Below are 18,225 nucleotides of genomic sequence, written 5' to 3'. Positions count from 1 at the left end.
GATAAAATAGAATTCAGCTGTGCAGATTCACTACCAATTAACCCCTTCGCGCACATGCAAAATCTGGCCAATCCTTGCCCATTTAGGGGGTACCCTATTTAAAGCTTTATAACTCCAGATGTGAGCATCACAGAGACCTGAAAAATAGCTTAAATGAAGCAAGACACTCGTTAGTTTTGTACCATTTACAAAACTAACGAGATTAGTTTATATTCAAAATTTAGGGAGAAATTAAGTTTCTTGGCAAAATAGACTTGACCACAAGTGCGTAAAATCTAATGGTGGATATGTAGAACTACAAAAGTTCTATGAAACAAAAAGTAAGCAGTGTACCCAGTGTCTCCAAATCTGTCCAAAGTGTCTAAATGATGCATTGCTGTAAATCACAAATAATCATATATTTATACTTATACTTTACAGGCATTTAGCAGACGCTCTTATCCAGAGCGACTTACACAGGATTTTTTTACATAGGATTTACATTGCATCCATTTATACAGCTGGATATATACTGAAGCAATTCAGGTTAAGTACCTTGCTCAAGGGTATAGTTCCAACGGCAGTTCCTACCCAGGAATCAAACCCATGACCTTTCGGTTACAACCCCAGTGCCTTACCCACTATGCTACACTGACCCATATTTCACTACAGATCAACTGTTTTGACTGAAGATACTCACTGTTAATTTTGGAATTTCAAGCTTTCTGTCAGTACAGTTGTATAAAATATCTAGGGGTCCAGAAACATATCTGTAAGTTCTCCTGTCCTTCTCCCCACAAACCACACAATCCAACGTTCTTAGACGCACTACTAATTTATTGTGCGCTCACACAAAACACAGAAACACAAACAAAACAAACCATACACAATAAGGATGGGGATTAGCTGACACGTCGCTCACGCATGCATCTCTCATTCCAGCACCCCGGTTTCACTGCAGGCAGAGCATATAAACAATGAGCAATTAATTGTCATTGCACACACCTGGGGTTGTAGTGCCAGCTAAACCGCTCCCTCTCTGCCGGCAGATATTTGAGCAGTAATACTTACATAACAATGAGGAAATGTTATCTATGTTCAGTAGATAGAGGCAGGGACAGAATCAATGCTCTTCTGACTTCTCCAGAAAACTATGTCAGCTAGGTCTGTCAGCAAACATATGGCTTAGCTATGCTCAGACGTCCTCAGTAACAATAACATTTTCCAAGAAATTATGAAAATCATCGATAACGTTTCGCTGGGTGCAGTGTCTTTAACTGCTACTACCGAGTGAATGCATAAGGCAGCAACAATGAAAGAAAACCTTTGGTTGCGCTAGGCTATAAAACGCTATTTCAAAAGTAAAGTGCAATTGGACTCAGCTGTGCAGGACCCGCAGAAGTTCTCCTAGAGTGGGCTAAGTATCTGTTTTTTGCCATTAGTGTAGCTAGATTAGACTTCTACCTGTTTTGTAGTTTGCCCAGCATTAGTTTTGGTGTTTGTTTGTGTAGTGTAGTATCTTATTAGTCTCATTTGCTCTAACTGCATAAGGCAGGTATTGTGTGGAGCTAGTTAGCTGCTTGGCTTGTGGGGTAATTGCTCAGTCATCAGCTGCTATTCATTTGGTAATTAGGGCTTGTAGTCTGGCTTGGACTCCCAGTTAGTGTTATTGCATCTCTATCCTTCTACCATCACTCTTACTCTCACTACTCCCTGTCCTCACTGCTATGCTATGTGTCAACCCCATCCCAACCTGTTCTCTCCCCTACAGAACTCGCTTCCGCAGGCGAGGCCCCCCGCGGCGACGGAACCTCTCCAACCTTCACTATCCCTCATTGACCCCCTGTGACAACTTCACAGTCGCAGGAGGGCTATGGAACTGCCAGTCTGCTACGCGGAAGGCTGACTTCATTTCAGCCTACGCGTCCCTCCTCTCTTTACATTTCCTTGCCCTCACTGAGACCTGGATCACACCAGGCAACACTGCAACCTCTGCAGCCCTCTCCTCCTCCTTCTCCTTCTCTCACACCCCCCGCCCATCTGGCCGTGGTGGGGGCACAGGTTTGCTGATCTCTCCCTCCTGGAAATTCTCTGTTCTCCCCCTCTCTCACCTCTCCATCTCTACCTTTGAATACCACTCTGTCTCAATCACCTATCCTGTTAACTTGTATATTGTGGTTATCTATCGCCCTCCAGGGCCCCTGGGAAGCTTCCTCGATGAGCTCGACACCCTGCTGAGCTCCTTCCCAGAGGATGGCACCCCACTGATCCTGCTGGGAGACTTCAACATCCACCTTGATGCCTCCCAGTCCGCAGCCTTCCTGCCCTTACTCCACTCATTCGATCTCTCCCTGATGCACTCCCCACCAACACACAAAGCTGGCAACCTCCTAGACCTGGTCATCCTGAGGAATTGCTCCTCCTCCGATCCCACAGTGACCCCTCTGCACCAGTCCGACCACCACTTCATTTCCTTCTCCCTCCCTCTTGCTCCCCTCCCTCCCTCCCCTCCATCCACTCCTACTGTCATGGTCCGCCGTAACCTCCGCTCCCTCTCTCCCTCCTCTCTCGCTTCTAGTGTCACTGCTTCACTCCCCACTCTTGAATCCTTCTCCAACCTTCCCACTGACTCTGCGTCCTCCACTCTGTCTTCCTCGCTGGTCCTCAGCACTTGACTCTCTCTGTCCTCTGGTCTCCAGGCCGGCACGCTCGTCCCCTCCCAGTCCGTGGATGTCTGACCCCCTCCGAACCAACCGGGCCAGCCTATGTGCAGCGGAGAGGAAGTGGAGGAAATCCATGGCTCAATCTGACTTGTCTGCCTACCAGTCTATGCTAGCTACATTTTCTACTGCTGTAACCTCTGCTAAAATTAATTATTATCAAACAAAAATTCATAAATCTGCCTCTAACCCTCATCAACTGTTCTCCATTTTCTCCTCTCTCCTCAGCACTCCTCCTTCCCCACCTCAGTCCTCCCTCGCTGCAGATGACTTCGCAGTTTTCTTCGATGAGAAAATTGCAGACATCCGCAGCTCCTTCACGTCCACCGCCACCCTTCCCCACTCCCCCGTCTCTGTTCCCTCCCCTTGTTTCTCCACTTTCTCTCCCCTCACTGACTCTGATGTTTCCCAGCTCCTACTCTCCCACCGCCCTACCACCTGTGCTCTTGACCCCATCCCTTCCTCTCTCCTCCAGACTATCACACCTGACATCCTCCCATTTGTCACCTCCCTTGTGAACTCCTCCTTGTCTTCTAGATGTTTCCCCTCTTCCTTCAAGCTGGCCCACATCACCCCACTGCTGAAAAAGCCCACTCTGGATCCCTCCGTCATCCAGAACTACCGTCCTGTTTCCCTTCTCCCTTTCCTATCCAAAACAATTGAACGAGCTGCTTCTAACCAACTCTCCTCTTTTCTCTTACTAAACAACCTCCTGGACCCCCACCAGTCCGGCTTCAGACCTGGCCACTCGACCGAGACCGCACTCCTCTCGGTCAGTGAGTCACTTCACACCACACAAGCAGCCTCCCATTCATCTGTCCTGATCCTCCTAGACCTTTCTGCTGCCTTCGACACAGTCAACCACCCCATCCTCCTGTCCTCCCTGGCAGCTATGTGGATCTGTGGCACAGCACTAGACTGGATCGAGTCCTACCTCTCCGGTCGCTCCTTCCAAGTCGCCTGGGCTGGTGCAGTATCGGCACCTCGCCCCCTTGCCACAGGAGTTCCCTAGGGCTCAGTACTTGGTCCCCTCCTATTCTCCTTGTATACCCAATCTCTTAGTCCTGTAATCTCTGCCCATGGGTTGTCCTATAATTGTTATGCCGATGACACCCAACTCTTCCTCTCCTTCCCTCCCTCTGACACACAGGTCTCCGCTCGCATCTCTGCTTGCCTGAGGGACATCCAGAGCTGGATGGATAACCACCATCTTAAGCTGAACCCAGGTAAGACAGAGATGATCTTCATCCCTGCTCCATCCTCTAACCTCCTTGACTTTTCCATTTCCCTAGGGGACACCGTGGTGTCATCACCCACCGCAAAAAACCTCGGAGTGGTGATGGACAACAGACTGTCCCTCTCCCAGAACATCACGGCGGTGAGTCGAACGTGCAGGTTCTTCCTGTATAACATCTGGAGAATCCGCCCCTTCCTCACCACCTACGCAACCCAGCTCCTGGTTCAAGCGATGGTCCTGTCCCGCCTGGACTACTGCAACTCGCTGCTGGCTGGTCTGCCAGCATCCATTACATTACATTACATTACATTACATTCATTTGGCAGACGCTTTTATCCAAAGCGACGTACAAAAAAGTGCATTTCATGGTCGTAGACAACTGCTAAACACGGGTTCAGTAAGGCATCCGCCATCAGACCCCTGCAGCTCATCCAGAATGCTGCAGCGCGTCTGGTCTACAACCTCCCCAGACATTCCCATGTCACCCCCCTGCTCACTGACCTCCACTGGCTGCCTGTTATGGCTCGCATCAAATTTAAGACCTTGGTGCTTGCATACCAGGCAGCTAAGGGGTCAGCACCAGGATACATCCAGAGGATCATCAGACCCTACACACCAGCCAGACCTCTCCGTTCTGCCACCTCTGGACGCTTAGCACCTCCCCCTCTTCGCGTCTGTACTTCCCGCTCCCGTCTGCTGTCTGTCCTGGCCCCTCGCTGGTGGAATGACCTCCCCGTGGCGGTCAGAACAGCAGAGAATCTGACTACCTTCAAACGCAGACTAAAGACTCATCTCTTCAGGCTGCACCTCTCCCCACCCCTCCCTAGCCTATAGTTTAGCTCAAATGTACCTAGTTAGTCTAATACGATTATGTTTTTATTTGGCAGGATTGTTTTTGTTTTTTGTCTGATTAGGCAATGTGATTTCAGTGCTAGTTTGTACTTGGCAGGATTGTTGTTTGCTGAACAGGTTACTCTACAGGGTTGGAGTCCTGATCTGTAGTCACTTCTGGCACTACGATCTTTACTTCACTCTAGTGTGTTTCTTTTGCACCTCTGCACCTTGAACTAATGCACCTGTTGTACATCGCTCTGGATAAGAGCGTCTGCTAAATGCCTGTAATGTAATGTAATGTAATGTAAAATTAGATATGTTATACATTGTTAGAAAGTCTATACTGTCACCTACTGAAGAAATTAATTGTCAATCAAGTCAGATTGTATTAAAAAGGGTGACAACACCATAAACAACACGTGATATTATGCACAGCTATTTTGGAAGGTACCCAGGCGTCACGAATGTGCGTATATTTCACAAACGGATTGGCCAAGACAATATACAATATGACCACTCAGTCTCAAAATTGACATCTCTATGTGTAAAAGCAATGGTAAAGTTGTATATTTACTCCATATTTAGTCCCAAATATTGACAGTAGAATGACATGGTATATTCTTTTGAAAAATGTGTCTTATTTATTTAGTTATTCAATGATTTCCTTGCTGTATTGGCATATCTTAGGGCTATTGTTGGGTTTATCTTGTTGCTATGACGAAATACGTCATCGTGGTGAAAGAATATTTTTATGAATGCCCAGATAGACACTATTGTCCAGTGAGTCATGGGTGGTGGGTGTAATTGCAGATGAGACTGCAGGGAGGGGGTGCTTGTTAAATGAATGACTGGCGTGACAATGGTGGCGCTGCGAAACTCTGTATTTGGTATAGTTGTTGTGTATCATCTACTAATAAAACTAGAACACAGTTTGAGTTTTCAGCTCATAGTTTGGTTGCAGGAGCAATGAATGTCTGAGTCTGAGCAATCTAGGTATGTAGGTGTGCAAACCACTCAGGGGCTTGGGTGAAGGGGTTAACAATGGAAATCGGTACAATTGGACTGGAGCTGTCAGCATTCACTTGATGCGTTCTCATCAAAATACTATCCTCTAATTAAACAAAATTTGCAACTTTCAGAGCTGGTAGGTTCTTGCCATATCCAGTGCATTTCAAGCCTTTAAAAAGCTTGGTGCAATTGCACATTGCATCACTGGACTTAGTTGTGAAAGTATTTTCAAAAAATTCCATTAAATCAAATACTTTGTATTTGAAAATTCTGTATTTTAAATATTTGAGACAAAGACATATTTGAAAGTAATTGCAAATACATGCAAATGCTCCTTTTCAAATACATTTTGTGCTGCATTTCAAATAATTTCTAAATAGGAATTTAAAAGTAATTAAAATACATCAAATATGTATTTGACCCAGGTCTGATGCTGTGGCATTAAGATTTGCCTTTGGAACTAAGGGGCCTAGTCCAAACCAGGATAAACAGCCTCAGACCAAGGGGTGTCCAGATACTTTTGGTCATATAGTGTACCTGCTGTATTTGCAGGTAAGAGAAACCCCAGTTATACCTCAGTCTTTCACACATGTGCACACACACACACACACATTTATTTTAAAACTTCAGATCAAATAAAATTAGATCAAAGTGCGCAACTACTGACTGCACTAAATATCCACCTATTACCAATTACAGCAGTGCTAAACAATCACAAACAATGGCAAATTAGCTGTTTAAGGAGAGCAAGGCATGGATTTCATAGAGGATACAATACATTATACATGTATTGTATCCTCTATACATTATATAACACTATGGTTACTCATGGATTGGATGCCAGGAGGTAGGAACTAATCAATAGATTAAATTAAATTAGAGGCACTGATTTGAAAGCTCTCTGTAATGAACTGTTGTTAACACCCGTTAACACGAATAACACTCATGAACAGACGTTATCAAATAGAATGGAAAAACACTGATGACCTTCGCACTGAATCCCAAGCCACATTTCAGGGAGAGAAAGAGAACCCAATGATTCTGCACCCATATCTTCCCATGCCCCTTTTTCACCAAGGCATTTCGAGGGCCGGTTCGGAGCCCGTGCCTAATCGTGTTCTTCCGTTTTCGACAGCAAAAGAACCGGCTCTTGGCTGGGAAAACTGGTTCCAAAGCGGAACCAACTCTTAGCTGGTCTAGAACCAAGAACCGCTTACGTCAGGGGCTGGGGACGGGATTATCGTGACCAACCAAGACCAACTAAAACTTTGTGACCGCCAGGTAGAGTGAGACCACCTTCGTTCGACAGACACGAAAGCGTAAACTGAACTATATAAGAAATAGGCGAAATATCGGTAACAACCTGTACCTAGTTATGTAGGAAAAAATGTCCTTGTTATCCTAACATACAGTTTACATATTTGCTAGCATACAGTTTAAGGGTCCTGTCTTGCGACGTGGTCGCTATCAGTACATCTGGTAATCTGATATTCACTGTTGTAACCCAAGTCGCAGGATGCAAAATAGCCGTTAGGAAAGCAGTTTGAAATTATGAAGCAACGTCTGTGCTTGGATTTAATGGGTCGCAATGAGATAATTCCGAGCGTGTTGCTTGTCTTAAAGTTGATATAGTAAATAAGAGGTCCCTCCAGTTTTTCGCGATTCAGAATTTTCAGACTTCAATACAACTTAAACAAAATGCCGCATTTTTCCCGAATTTTGCATAATTCCTAAAACGGCAAATTATTTTTACGAATTATGCAGTGTTGGGGAAGATTTTGATTGAATTGTGTTGAATTGTGTTGAATTCCGAAAAATCCGAATTGCGAAAAACTGGAGCGACTAAATAAGGCTGTAAGAACATAACTAAATGTATATGTATGAAGTTGTTTTTTTTTTTTTTTTTACATTTAGTTTATTATGTGTATTTTTACAGGACATACATTTTAATAGGTAACAATGTTGCTGGGAAAGCAGAGACGTATGCAGACGTATACAGTGACGTAATGACGTGGCTCTCTAACCCGTGGAAAAGCAAACCGGTTCTTAGAAGGTTCGCAAGTTGAACAAACTGCGAACCGGCACTAGCACCAGCCCAGAACCAGAACTAGGTTGGTTGGTGGAAAAGAGGCAACAGAGAGCCTTTCAGTGATATAATTGTCCTATAGAATGAACCGTGTTTCTCGGGGTGGGACGGACAGGAGACAGGGGGTGCAGGATGGAATGTCACATTTGTGTCCCCCCACCAGCAGGTGGTAGTCATATTACATCAGACACCCTGCATTCCCTAAAGAGAGCTCAGGAAACTGGGAGCCGCAGGGACAGAATAATTGGTCCCCTGTGCCATAGAAGCCCTCACACGGAGGCCTCCCCCACAAAACAATCAGCACTTGAGCCAAAAGAAGGTATCTCATTTCTGTTTGGAAAAAAATGGTCCTTGACAAATTACGTTCATTTTCAGTACATCTAGACAGACCCAGAGTGTCTTACTGGGGAGAAGTGTGTAAGTGCCTTCAAAAGCCCAAAGACTCAAGAAAACAGTAGCTGCACCCTTAAAGGAAGTGTAGGGCTGTAAGGCTCGAAACCAAATTTTGACAGTCTCAGTTTCATCTTGGACTAGTAGTTCAAGGTTTACATGGGCTTAGAATTGATTGCAGCATTGACAAGATTAATTTGAATTATTATAAATTTTGTACATAAATAAAATGTAAATGTTTTCTGTAGACAATTATGTGGACACATGCAGTTTTAGTTTATTAAATTACAGGTATTCAAATCATAGTTATGTTAGGCCCCTGCAATTTGCTCCACTAAAGCAGCATTTTTTTAAATTAGAACTTTAGCAGTAAAATGAACTTGTTACAGGTAGACAGCTGGCTGACAGCTCATTTTAATCAGGATTACAGCTACCCTTTTTCAAGTAAACATTCTGATGGAATTCCCCTTTGAATAAAAAATGTATGGCACACTGCTAACATCACTGTGTCAGCTGCCTTATTACTGAGGCAACTTGCACAATCTTCACAAATCAATAACTTTAAATGTAAGTTTATATCGTTTAGCTAGCTTGTTAACTGGTATGCTATCTCAGCAGCACAATAAACTGTTAGACCCAAACAGTCAGCCCAAACAGCCATGCATGGGTCCATTGATTTATCCATTGATAAAGGTCACCAGAGAATAAGGTGTTACATATTGTGAATTTCTTTTCTGCATTTGAGGACATCAGAAATGTTACTTCAATTATCCACTTTTTACATAGCAGTACAGTTACTCCATGAACTTAAAGAGACTGTGGAACATTTATTTATTTATATTTAAATAAATGTTTTCAGTGTTCCAACATCAGAATTGTGCCACATGATTTCTGACAATGCACTGAACTAAGGTCATATGGTCACGTTGACCTAATGGTTATCTACAGGTAGTGTTATAGGTGTGTGATGTGATGACTGTTAACAGTGGTACTATACAGGATTTCAATTGCTTCTAAAATGAGTGCTTTGTTTACAGTAACAGTGTTCATGAGAAAACCTGTTAAAAAATGCAAGCACACAGTCATAATAATTGAGGAAAGACTGTATTTCATATTTATATTAATCTGTACTATACTATACTATACTATACTATACTATACTATACTACTTCTCAAATAGTAAAATCCAGCATCAAATAAAGAAACTCCCTTTCATTTATTCTCCAGATGTCCCAATTCTCTTCACCTTTGGAATAGCATACAGTATCTCTACTTATTTTGTGCATTCTGCAGACTGGTTGAAATTAAGGAGTTGATGGTCTTTTTTCTGAACTGTAGTACAGGCACATCATCGTTGGATGATGTCATTGAATGTTTATGCCTTCTTGGTAAATTCCACAATCATAATTCAAGAATAATTAGCACCAAACTGAACTTGAATTTTCTGTAGACTTCAATATTCTTTTCGGTTTCTTAAACAGTTTGAATCCAAATAGATAGGCAACAAATACATCCTGCATTCCCGAAAAAAAATGTATAAACAATGAAATAATATTTTCTTCCTGTTTACTTATTTCTTTATCGGAAGGAGAGCGGAGTGGTCGAGCAGGCGTACAGAATCGAATAATGTCCTGTAAGTAGACAGGGGCCGTGCTGTTGGCTGCAGTGTAGGTGAGGGTCAGGTCTTTGAACCTGATCTTGGCAGCAACCGGTAGCCAGTGGAGTGACCTCAGCAGAGGAGTTACGTAGGAGAACTTGAGAAGGTTGAAGGTGAGTCGGGCAGCAGCATTTTGAATCATCTGTGGTAGTGGTTGTATGGCACAAGCTGGCAGGCTTGCAAGGAGAAAGTTGCAGTAATCAAAACGGGAGGTCACCATAGCCTGGACAAGCAGCTGGGTAGAGTGCGTAGTCAGGTATGGTCGAATCTTCCTGATGTTGTACAGGAGGAATCTGCAGGACCGTGATGTTGCCTTGATGTGCTCCTTGAGGTCCAGCTGGTCGTCCAGGACCACCCCCAGGCTCTTTGCAGAGTGACAGGCAATCACTGTGGTGCCATCAACCGTGATTGAGAACTCATATAGTAGGGAGGTCTTGTATGGGAAGAACAGCAACTCAGTTTTGTTGAGGTTGAGCTTCAGGCGGTGGCTGGCCATCCAAGTTGAGATGTCAGCCAGGCAGGGAGATATTTTATCATTAACCTGCAAGGCGGAGGGGGGGGGGGGGGGGGGGGGGGGGGGGGGGAGAAGAGTTGTGTGTTGTCAGCATAACAGTGATAGGAGAAGCTGTGTGAATTAATAACTGAACCAAGCAATTTGGTGTATATGGAGAACAGGAGAGGACCCAGTACAGATTCCCATGATACTCCCGTAACAAGGGGATGAGGAACAGAGGCAGATCCCATCCAGGTGACCTGGTAGGACCTATCTGCAAGAAGCAAACCATGACAGGGTGGCCCCAGAAATGCCCATCTCAGCCAAGGTGGAGAAGAGCAGTTTGTGGTTGACTATGTCAAATGCTGACAGGTCAAGGAGGATCAGGACAGAGGAGAGGTGTGAGGCTATTGCACTGGCGAGTGCCTCTGTCACAGCTAGGAGGGCAGTCTCTGCTGAGTGCCCGGATTGGAAGCCAGATTTGTGAGGGTCTAGCAGGTTGTTCTGATGGAACATATAATCTCCATATAATGTCTTCCGATGTGCTGATTTGTTAAATTATTCTCTAATTTGGACAAGACTGTTGTATTTTGTGGACGAATCATGGACAGCTTGCGTCACAGTATGTCATGTGCTTTATGAACGACTGGACTTCATGCCCATATAAGGGTCCCCTTTTTCCCTAGTGCGCAGTCTCTGGGTCCAATTTGTACAACATGGTGGAGCCGACAATCCACACTTCCTGGGCTTCAAAACACTTTTCACCATGGAGAGTTAATGGGTGATGGCACATATTTGTCCATATTACACATATGTCCATATTTTCTTGTCTATGGTGCCACATACTGTACTGTAAGGGATACATGGTCACGTGGTTCCATTAAATTCTATTCAATTCGACACTTCCGCATGTGGCACCACTGCAAGATGGCTGCCACAGCCTGGAAATAGTATTACCGATGAGCACAAAATTTGCATGGCATTAAAGTGGATTATAGGGTACTGGCTCCCACCAGATGCCACTACTGTCAACAGGCTTTATGTTAGCCTGCTAACTTAGGTAGCTAGCAAAGTGAAAAGAAAAGTCATGTTAAAAATGCAAGATTAAAACTATGTGATTGAATGTGATCGTGGTCAGTTTAACAATGCCATCTGTCAGGTCTTTGGCACGACTTGGTGTAAGCTTGTCCAGAGATGCATTTTTGGCACGGAGGGACTAGTTGGAACAGGCAGCTGTCATTTTCAACTTATGTGCAACATTTGTAATGATTTTCTGTCCTGTTTGCGTTCCAATAAAGTGTAGCCTGTTCCTAATGAACTACTGTACAGTAGCTACTTAGGAATCTTGCTTTAGCCTCGCCCTTATTGCTCAAACTATGGGCTGTGAAAAAAGCTCCATTCTGAAAAGGCAGTTTCCCTTCTAATACTTATACAGTTCAGTGGTGCCACATCCTCAATGTTGGAGGAAACAGATAGGAAATAGAAGAAAGCAAAGACTAAGCTAAGCACAACCATATATATATATATATATATATATATATATAGTATATTAACTATGTATTTATTTATTTATTTACGTAATTTTTATCATAGAAAAGTAAGTGTATTTATTTAATTGTACTTATTTGATGCTGAATTTTATTAGGTGGCACACAGGGGCCTCCATAAGATGGCCGTTCAATTTCCAATTTAGTTTGGAAAAATTCCAATTACAAAGCTACTAACATACAGGTACACATATATATTATTTGTTTAACTATTTTGCTTATGTTCCTATCTCCCTCCATGGTGAATGTTTAGGATGTGTGTTTGTTTGAGGCCAGGCCTTGGAGGTGCAGTGAAACGGAAATGCATGCCTGTCCTGCTCACTGTTGATGCTTAGTGAATCTGAAAGGTCATGTCATGTTTTCTGGCGATTGACTGGATGGCTTTGGATTCTGCACCATAAGGTAAAGCCACTCTTTACTCTACTCTGCGTTTACGGGGAACCGTACCTCGCGGTTGTTTTTACATTGACCTTATTACCCTGTCGCAGTGATGAGCTTGCCACACTGCTTGCATCTCTCCCTGTCCCTCTTGCTCCCTCTCTCTCTTTCTCCATCTCTCACACTCTTCTTTTCTCTCTTGACAAAGAAGAGCGTTCTCTCCCCGCACCTTCTTCTCTCTCACCCTCTTTCTCTTTCTCTTTCTCTCCCCCTCACTATTTTTCCACTACTTTTTTATGTGACCTATTGGTTTGCTAGGAGCTTGTCTGGATGATTACATTTTGAGATACCTGCAGATTCTCATAAGCATTTATGCCATGCATACATTCACAGTCTTTAGTACTGCTTAGTATCATGATTTTATATCATGCTTTAAATGAACTAAAACACTTGTGCAACTGCAAGAGAATTGCTGAAAAAACAAAGTTACAATAATGCATTATAGCAGTATTTTAATTTACATGTAAAACCACACATCAAAAGAAGCACATTTTTTGTGATAGTCTGATTCACCATAGTGGTGAGCAGGAACATGTTATGTTGGGCACCATGGGAGAAAGGTGGACCCAAATGTGAACATCTCACACAAGTCTGGTGGTGTCCTGAGACTACCTTGGTCTGCATACCTCTAATTCACACACCAAAGCTGCACACACTGTGTTTGTGTGTGTTTGTGAATTGGTATTTTTTCCCAGTGCAGTTCAACAGTAAACTGTAACTTTATCCCCCGTATCATATTCACAATTCCACTTTATTTTATCTTTTAATGGAATTTAAAACTAATATAAACTGTGCTACATTGTGATATTATTTTATATCTACGTCTCTTAATTTTACTTGGAAAAACTTGTATCTGCATGTATCTCTGTTTATTACCCAGGTCCCATTGTGCATACTACTAATTTGTCCAGAAAGATATTGTGCTTAATTACTTATCCCAGGTTAATTGCCTTGCTCTGGGGTGTAGTGACAGTGGCCTGTACTGAATTAGCGTAGCACCTCCAGCATGTCATTGTAATCTGCACCTAGATAATGTCAACAATCAGTTTTTATATTATTACATAATTTAAACAATGTATTTCAGGTCATTTACAAGCCTCATTCTCTGTCTTCCAAAGCCTCAGTCTATGTCTTCTCCAAGCCACTGTCTCTGCCTTCTCAAGCTGCGGTCTCTGTGAAACATTTGTACCTCAACTCCCTCCCGCATGAGTGGATTGGTGGCGGAGATCCAGAGTCACTTAGATCATTATACCAGGGGCATGGAAGGGCCAACCGGGGCCAGGCGGGGGCCAGCCAAGCCCCCAGTCACAAGGCACAGCTTTCCACTCCACTGGCTCCCATGGTCTGACATTTCTCTTCCAGTTGTTCCCCCACACGATCACCACTGACATACAAAAGGGGGGAGAGAAAGAAACAATCATGGTCTGAACAGATATAAATCAAATGAACAGCGGGGGTCAATCTGCTGTCACAGCTCTCCCTAACTCACTGCCCTAGCTCTCTTACAAAAATGACAATATTAATAGAACATCAAAAATCATATTGGACCCAGCCAGTTTTATTTTTGAGGTTCTCGTTCTCACTCACTGTGCGTCTTTTCCCCCATTACCCTAGCCCCCCTTGCAGTTTTAGTGTCCTGCTAGCCATCCTTCTGTGGAGGCTAACTCATCTCCAGCTAGGGGTCATGTAGTGGTCATGACATTATTAAAAGATCAGTGGTGCCTTGAAACAGCGCCTCTGTCTCTGTACAGTGAGGATAGGGGCCAGGACAGATGGGGCTTAACCAGAGCCGCTTTAACATCTATTTAAAGATGTTTGCGAACAGCGATCTAATGAGACCTTTATACATTTCCTTTCAAACCACCTTCTTCCCCTGGGTGACATCACCCCCTCCAGCTGCCACTGCTGTGTTAAGGCTCACTGCCTCGTAATCTGGCCTCAGTCCCTCATGGAAATGGCAACCAACTGGATTTCCCAATTTTATATATTGGGTTCATTCCATCATGTCCAATATCCTCCATCAGTTACACAGAGTATGCGCTAGCATGTGTCCTCCTAAACACACACAGCCAGCACTGTTTCTATTCATTCTGAAGCCCACTAGCTTATCCCTGCAGACATCGCTTACTCAGCTGCCAGAGGCAGACTGTAGTAGGGATGTCCAGTCAGAAAACGCGAGGTAGGCACTTCCTATACAATACAATGTTCAGTGTTATATCAACTCTCATAGAGAACATTTGTTCTATGCTGGACTCATATGAACATAATATAACACTGATCATTAAACTGTGTACCTTGTGAAAACTCAAAATCTGAAAATAAAAAAGTGATTAAATTGTATATGATTGTTTGTGAAGCTTTATTTTTACAATATTTTCAGCTTAGCCAAAACCTTTTTTGGTCATATCCTAGAAGTCAGTGAGATACATTGTTTGGAAGGCCCTGGTTAAGACACACCCCTAAAGGCATAGATGCTCTTGTGTTACTCCATCAGATTTTCCTGCAGTATTTTTTCAGACCCATGTATGACTTGTCAAATCATTTCACCACTTTTAATGATCTGTTTGCTAGCTTCAGGCCGTGTTTGATTTTTCTCCATGAAATATTTGCACACATATTGCTAAAAACACTATATTCACAGTATACATCTAATGCTGGTTCACTGCTATTAGAGACCAAGAACAAATGTGCTGTATGACTGTCAGCCTAAACATTCAATAACTAAAAGCAGAATATATCATTAAGTCTAAAAACAGATCAGCTCTAATGGTGCATCCATAACTTGGACAAAGCCAGGTATTCAGATGGCCCACAAGTTTAGGCAGAGTGTCAGATGCAGTGGTACCGGTGGAGATGAGAAGCCCCCAAACTTTTGGGCTATGCCTGACCACATGAACACTGGTGCCACTGCGGTTATCAGTTCCTGACAAGCAACTCTTCAACTTTTCAAAATTCAAAGGCAACCCTGCCTTTGGGGGACTGGTAGCCGCAGAGAACGACGGGCCCTGGCTGGAGATATTTAGCTTAGTGTAACAGTGCTAGAGGTCACTGAAAAAGGAAAACTCATGGATCAGTTCATTTCTGCAGGGAATGGGCTGGTTCACAGTCAGGGGACAAAGCAACTTTTTAGCCTGTAATACATTTTGGGCAGCACTGGTAGTATGGTCCTGGGCCTGAGACACCATTCCAGGAAGCCCAAAAAAACATCCAGTGATGTAGGATTTTGTCTACTTAAAAAACTTAGATCCTAAGTGAGGTCAGAGCAGAGATGAGTGTAGGTCCAGTCGGATTACTTTTTTTGTTCTTGCACCATGAATTGTACAAGAAAGGTTTCTCAAATTTAAGTAAAATGTTATTAGACACATGCCTTTGGAACAGTGAGATCTGCACTCCTGGTCATAGTTACATTACATGAAAATCTCTTGGCAGATGCTCTTATCCAGAGTGACTGCTAATAACAGAACCAAACCTCAAACTTGTAACTACAGAGCTCAGCCAGTGGCAGTTTAAAGATGGTAGTATACGTTTATTAGGTGACACCAGTGACATACACTACATGGCCAAAATTATGTGGACACCTGACATCCAACATCTCATCCAAACGTTTTGGCATTAATATGGAGTTAGTCCACCGTTTTCTGCTACTCTTTTGAGAAGACTTTAAACTAGATGTTGGAGCACTGCTGCAGGGATTTGCTTCCATTCAGGCAGAAGAGCATTAGTAAGGTCGGGCACTGATTGGGCGATTAGGCCTGGCTTACAGTTGGCTTAACAATTGATTCAAAATGTTTTGTAGGGGGTTGTGGACAGGGATCTGCGCAGGCCAGTCAAGTTCTTACACACTGTTTTCGACAAAACCTTTTTTGTGCTCTGGAGCATTGTCATCTTGAAACAGGAAATGGCCTTCCTGAAAATGTTGGGTAAAACCCAGAATCTTCTAGAATGTGACAGTATGCTGTATCATTACGATTTGCCTACATTGGAACTAAGGGGCCTAGCCCAATCCATGAAAAACAACCCCAGACCAAGGGGTGTCCGGATACTTTTGGTTATATTGTGTAGAGTTATGTGTCATTTCCTATGAAAATTAGCTGTGATAAGCTGGTTATAATATGTATGTACGTGTATGCTTACAACAGCGCTATCTTGTGCTGTTACCACACTGTAGAAGTGTGTGCTTATTCAGAACAGTGTTAGATTCTTTTCAATGTTGTTGAGGAAACTCGATGCAAAGAAACTTTAAGATCTACCTTGTAAAGACCAACTCATCAATCTACTGGGAGTTTCCTCCCAATTACGCTCTACAATTCTCCCGCCCATTCACGCCATCAACCCCATTTAGAGCCAGACTAATTATGGCGAAGTTTACAGGCCACTTTTTTCTGTTCATTCTCGTTCCAAAGCAGTTCTGGGGAAAAACCTTGCTGACCTGGGGGGTCCAGTAATTATCTAATTGTTTGAACAATGTCTGTCTGTGATTTATGATGTTGTATCAGCAGGCTGACCTGCTTTATAATGAGGTCCCCCCACTTGTGAAAATCCAACCCTGAATTAGATGGCATGGGCCCAATTATCCCCCCCCCCCCCCCCTCGCTAAGACCCAGCACTCGTTGGAAAATTTGAAATGGTGCATTGCAAATGGAAGCAGTGCTTGCTTTTTTGCCTAATCACAATAATGCGATCCATCATTTCAGATGCGCATGACTTTCTGCATTCCCCATGTGAATACAGCCTCAGAATATTGGTTTCAGAAGAGTTCCAGAGGTACTTTGGTGCCATGTGGTGCCTTTTTTTACCCTTGCAGTATTCACCCCTTCTGATGAGAATTAAGGTATGCATAAATAATTGCAAAATCTGATGTGAGAGAGAAAGAGGGAGAGAGAGGATAGTAAATCAAATACGATGGTATTAAAACTTTTTTTCATGATCTAATTTTCATTGTTCTTTTAATATAAGTATTGTAACTTTTTGCTCTTTTTATTATTTTACTTTCTGTACATGCAGTGCTGTGAAATAAGTATTCGCCCCCTTCCTGATTTTCTCTATTATTGCATATCTGAGATGCTGAATCGTTTCAGATCTTTAGACGAAATTAAATATTAGGGCAATCTAATTAAACACAAAACATATTTTTAAATCATTATTTCCTTTATTTAATGAAAAAAGTTAACAAACACACATATCATCCATATGAAAAAGTAATTGCCCCTGTAAACTTAATAGCTGATTGCAACACTTTTAGCAGCAATGATTGCAACCAAATGCTTCCTACAATTTGATATCAGTCTCACATCGCTGTAGATGAATTTTAGCACTCTTTTTTGCAGAACTGCTTTAATTCAGACAAATTAATAGGTTTTCAAGTATGAACTGCTCATTTCAGGTCCTGCCACTGCATCTCAATTGGGTTTAAGTTAGTGAAAATCTTTCTGAACAAATTTTTAAAGTGAACTCAGTGAACCAGATCATCACTGAATGATTTATTGGTATGTTTGTGCAATGTGCATGCATTGTTAAATCAATACCTGCACCACAGTACATAATATCAACTGAATCAGTAACTCTCTGCATATGGGCTACTCTCAAGTGCTGTCAGCTATAAATAAATTATCTAGCAACATATGGTGGTGGTTAATATTATTAATAAAATAATATTACGTATTTTATGAACAGTCACCTGTTTTTTAAAAATAATTTCCAATTTGAATGCCTTTTAAAGTATATCTTACAAAATTAGCAATATTGTCTGGCGTCTTTCCATCCAACATACCGGAAGCAAAATGGTTGAAACATTTCTAATCAAAATTCCATATATTTTACATTTTCCATTTATTCT

Source organism: Anguilla anguilla, chromosome 5, assembly GCF_013347855.1.
Source record: "Anguilla anguilla isolate fAngAng1 chromosome 5, fAngAng1.pri, whole genome shotgun sequence".
NCBI lineage: Eukaryota > Metazoa > Chordata > Actinopteri > Anguilliformes > Anguillidae > Anguilla > Anguilla anguilla.
Note: the sequence above shows the minus strand (reverse complement) of the source record.